The sequence below is a fragment of the Oncorhynchus mykiss genome, chromosome 1 (genome assembly GCF_013265735.2).
Source record: "Oncorhynchus mykiss isolate Arlee chromosome 1, USDA_OmykA_1.1, whole genome shotgun sequence".
NCBI classification, from domain to species: domain Eukaryota; kingdom Metazoa; phylum Chordata; class Actinopteri; order Salmoniformes; family Salmonidae; genus Oncorhynchus; species Oncorhynchus mykiss.
The window spans coordinates 92,359,516-92,363,514 of NC_048565.1; the positions used below are offsets into that span (position 1 = coordinate 92,359,516).

The following is a 3,999-nucleotide window of genomic DNA, read 5'->3' on the forward strand; positions in this document are numbered from 1 at the left end:
TTTTTTTTCTTTCTACTGTGTTATTGACTTGTTTATTGTTTACCTCCATGTGTAACTCTGTGTTGTCTGTTCACACTGCTATGCTTTATCTTGGCCAGGTCGCAGTTGCAAATGAGAACTTGTTCTCAACTAGCCTAACTGGTTAAATACAGGTGTTCTCAACTAGCCTACCTGGTTAAATAAAGGTGAAATAACAAAATCAAAATATTCAGGGTGAACGGAATAGAGATGAAGGGAAGACACAGTGTTTCTCTCTTGCCCAGTCTGAGGATGGTAGTGTGTGAACCTGTCCAGATTGGTTAATGGGACATTATTCACTGGCCTCTTGAATAGAGAAGTGTGATTTGTTTTCATGGCAGGGAGCAGAGGTTCATGGAGATGAAAAGGACATAACCTACGGTGAGGAGTCAGGACGGGTGGCTGTTCCTGTTCCCGTTCCCGTTTCTGTTCCTGTTCCTGTACCTGTTCCTGTTCCTGTTCCTGTTCCTGTTCCCGTTTCTGTTCCCGTTTCTGTTCCTGTCCCTGTACCTGTTCCTGTTCCTGTTCCTGTTCCACCATGGAGTTGGCTCCTTCAGATCTGTCTGGATCGCAAACCTTCCCTCGACTCAGTGGGCTTCACAACTTCGTATAAGGAAATATCAGGGCCTGTTGAGTTCTGTGGAAAGTACAAAGTTCAGGTCGTGTATTGTTTTTAAATGGCTTGTTTTTAATGTTGAAAATACATGTGTCCACAGTGAGAGCAGGTTCCTGTACACCAGAGTATGACGTGACTGGTTTCTATTATAAATGCGTTAAAATGAAAACAAAAATGGGCCCAAAATAGTCTTGCTTTGTCACAATAATAATGTTGGCTCTGAAAAACAATGAGTGTGATGTCTTCCACCTCAGGACAGGAGAGATAAAACTGGATATATTGAGGTATTGTTTCTCCTCAGGATAGGATAGATAAATCTAGATATATTGAGGTATTGCTTCTCCTCAGGAGAGATAAATCTAGTTATATTGTGGTATTGTTTCTCCTCAGGAGAGATACATCTAGATATATTGAGGTATTGTTTCTCCTCAGGACAGGATAGATAAATCTAGATATATTGAGGTATTGTTTCTCCTCAGGACAGGATAGATAAATCTAGATATATTGAGGTATTGCTTCTCCTCAGGAGAGATAAATCTAGTTATATTGTGGTATTGTTTCTCCTCAGGAGAGATAAATCTAGATATGTTGAGGTATTGTTTCTCCTCAGGAGAGATACATCTAGATATATTGAGGTATTGTTTCTCCTCAGGACAGGAGAGATAAATCTAGATATATTGAGGTATTGTTTCTCCTCAGGAGAGATAAATCTAGATATATTGAGGTATTGTTCCCCCTCAGGAGAAATAAATCTAGATATATTGAGGTATTGTTTCTCCTCAGGAGAGATAAATCTAGATATATTGAGGTTATTATTTCCCCTCAGGAGAGATAAATCTAGTTATATGCTGAGCATATGTGTCCTATTCGTCGTCTTTGTGCCTTTTCAGATCTGTGTTGGTTGAATCGTAAAGGTGTCCGAAATTGCCTTTTTTGCAGGGTGACACGTTGCCAAATCAAACGTGCGAGTGTTGCTGTAATGGACGATAATAGATGAATGGACAGACAGAACCAGACTCGGGCCTGACGGAGCTGTTTAACCCCCAGGTAACACTGTTTGTGTATCACTTGTTGGGTGAGAGACATTGGCTTGCTTCCCCCCCCAAAAAAGCACCCTAGTACCTATGTGCCCCGGGGTAAAAAAAAGTAGTGCACCAGATAGGGAATAGGGTACCGTTGTAGACACACTACACACACATGGTGATTGGTGTGCGGAGACTTACGCCATTAACGCAACAGCAGCACCTCTGGTCCAACTTCTTTAAAGAGGATCTGGTTAAACGCTGCATTTTCTCTCCACCTCTCGACAACATCCCAGCTGTAGACCAGCAATACCAATCCTCCCGGGGCAGTGTTTAATTATCGGCCCCTGGCAATGCCGTCAGTACGTGTGTAATTATGTGTCAGGTTTAGGCGGGTTTGGTATGAAGAGTGGAACCGGTGAGTTGATGATTGTTGAAAGTGTAGATGTTTAAACTAGTCAGAATGTGTCAGTGTCATTAAACAGAGAGGGTCTGACCCCGGCTGTCAGTTATACCTCCGCTATGCAGATATTCTGTTTCTCTCTCTCTCTCTCTCTCTCTTTCTTTCTCAGACTCCCCTTCTCCCATTCCCTGCCTTCCTCTCTTTCTTTCTCAGACTCCCCTTCTCCCATTCCCTGCCTTCCTCTCTTTCTTTCTCAGACTCCCTTTCTCCCATTCCCTGCCTTCCTCTCTATCTCTCCTTCACTCCTTTCCTCTCTCGTTCTCCTTCACTCCCTCCCTCCCTCTCTCGCTTTCCTGCCTTCCTTCCCTCTCTTGCTCTCCTTCCCTCCTTCTCTCACTGTCCTCCCTCCCTCCCTCCTTCCTTCCTTCCTTCCTTCCCTCCCTCCCTCCCTCCCTCCCTCCCTCCCTCCCTCCCTCCCTCCCTCCCTCCCTCCCTCCCTCCCTCCCTCCCTCCCTCGGATAGGAGATAGAGCAGGAAGTGTGAGAAGCTCTGCGTGAATCCTGTTGCTCTGTTCAACACCCATTTCCTGTGTCGTCTACAGACACACTGGTGCTGCTCCACTGCCTCCCGGCAGCTCAATATAGAACTACTACACCACAAAAAAAACATTTTTAAAATTCCAGACAAAAAAATAAAATAACTTGACATACAAATTAATTTGTTAGAAATAGACGAATAGTGTTATCATTGTCATTGTATCACAGGCTGCATCACATCCGGCCCGTGATTGGTAGTCAACATAGGGCGGGGCACAATTGGCCCAGCGCCGTCCGTGTTTTGGCCGGGGTAGACCGTCATTGTAAATAATAATTTGTTCGTAACTGACTTGTCTAAGTTAAATAAAGTTTCAATAAAATGTAAAAAAAAAAAAAAAACTGTGTTTCATATGATGTGTCCACTGAGAAGTATTTAATGATAGAGTAATGAATGGTGAACATTTTCCATTCTATAATCTACACAATGACATCATATTAGAACAGCATGGGCTGGCTTTAATCTTCAGAGGCCTTTATCATCATCTGGTTAGAGGAGCTCGCGTTCAGCCTCACAGCCAAAACGTATTGGGCTCCATTAACACAGTAAGAAACACCTTTTTGACACGATGAAATGTAATATTATCTCTCTCCTTTGCTTTCCAGCGCTCTTCAATTTACCAGGACAAGCACCTTGAGCTCCGGCACCGCGTCGACACGAAACGCCGTGGAAGGCACGGCAGGGGGTTGCCGGTAGGCTGGGGGGAGACGGTGGGGGAGGTAAGGGGGGTTGGTAGGGGGTGTTTCTGTGGATTGTAAGATGTGTTGGTGTCCCAAGGACAAGTAGGGAATATCCATATTGTAATGAAAGGCGTGTACTAATTGTAGCTACACCTCTTTGCTTGAAAGTAATGAGTGGGGAACATGGGGGGGGGGGGGGGGGGGGGGGGGGTTCTCTAAGGATTCATTTGTAGTAAACTGAGAGAGGGGTAATTTATTTTATTTTACATAACCAAACTATAGAGGTGTTCCCCTCTTTGGAAAATAAAGTCTACATATATTGTTTTATGTGTTGCAAACATTGACATTACAATTTTAACAATATGTACAGACAGGACACTACAACCAGGAAATGATCAACAATAAGTACAGACAGGACACTACAACCAGGAAATGACTAACAATATGTACAGACAGTAAACTACAACCAGGAAATGATCAACAATAAGTACAGACAGGACACTACAACCAGGAAATGACTAACAATATGTGCAGACAGGACACTACAACCAGGACATTAATAACAATATGTACAGACAGTAAACTACAACGAGGAAATGAATAACAATGTGTACAGACAGGACACTACAACCAGGACATTAATAACAATATGTACAGACAGTAAAC

At 43.4% G+C, this 3,999-nt stretch overlaps 1 long non-coding RNA gene across 1 annotated transcript; it reads left to right on the forward strand.

The window, feature by feature from the left end:
• The first annotated feature begins 482 nt into the window (after nucleotides 1–482).
• On the forward strand, nucleotides 483–3,346 carry LOC118964553. Its single transcript, XR_005051632.1, has 3 exons — nucleotides 483–677; nucleotides 1,574–1,681; nucleotides 3,259–3,346. It is a non-coding gene; the product is annotated as an uncharacterized LOC118964553 (long non-coding RNA).
• Nucleotides 3,347–3,999: the final 653 nt, after the last annotated feature.